Raw genomic sequence first — 645 nt, 5'->3', positions numbered from 1 at the left:
TAATTTGCAGGAAAATTAATATGGTGTAATTTTACTTTTACACAATCAATAGAAACAATATTTGGACTGTCTAATCGACGTAAATCTCACGAATGTATACTCGCTGTCTTGTCTACTGAAAATTGAGATGTTCGTGACCCCTACATATCACAGTGCAGATCCACAGGCAGACAGAACAACATAACACTCGATGCAACAAACAGATTTGTAAAAGAACCACCTCCTATCATAAATATGAATGTGTTTAGCTATAGCAGCTATGGACTGGGATATACAAAAAAAGAACAATCAGCCCATTGTAACCGTAATTCCTAATTAATTTTCGACATCTTCCTACCTATTACACCAGACGCCAAACCATGAGTGCTTTCTGTATCCACCCTTGCATAGTATAACCTGTCCAAGCCCCCTTAGCATTGCTTCGACAAGACACTGGGTGATGCTTTGCCCACGTAGGATTTCCCATGTTCCTTGAACTTTGTTGAACAGCGCTCTCTGGTTCCGGTCATCATACCATCCCATCCTCTGGTCATACAGGTCAAGGAGTTTAGGTCTGGCGATCTGGGTGGCCAGTTCGTCACAGTGATGCAAGAGTGATCCTCAAACCATTCCTGATCAATCTTCGCTTTATGGATAGGGCTTCTA

The 645-nt window shown here is 41.7% G+C and overlaps 1 protein-coding gene across 1 annotated transcript in view; it reads right to left on the bottom strand.

Annotated features, from left to right (window-relative positions):
* LOC119587058 (glycerophosphocholine cholinephosphodiesterase ENPP6-like) overlaps positions 1 to 645 on the bottom strand; it is a gene marked incomplete in the record, with an annotated part of 24,354 nt that overhangs the window by 11,760 nt on the left and 11,949 nt on the right.

The sequence above is a fragment of the Penaeus monodon genome, chromosome 22 (genome assembly GCF_015228065.2).
Source record: "Penaeus monodon isolate SGIC_2016 chromosome 22, NSTDA_Pmon_1, whole genome shotgun sequence".
NCBI lineage: Eukaryota > Metazoa > Arthropoda > Malacostraca > Decapoda > Penaeidae > Penaeus > Penaeus monodon.
Note: the sequence above shows the minus strand (reverse complement) of the source record. Positions and strands in the feature narration are given on the sequence as shown.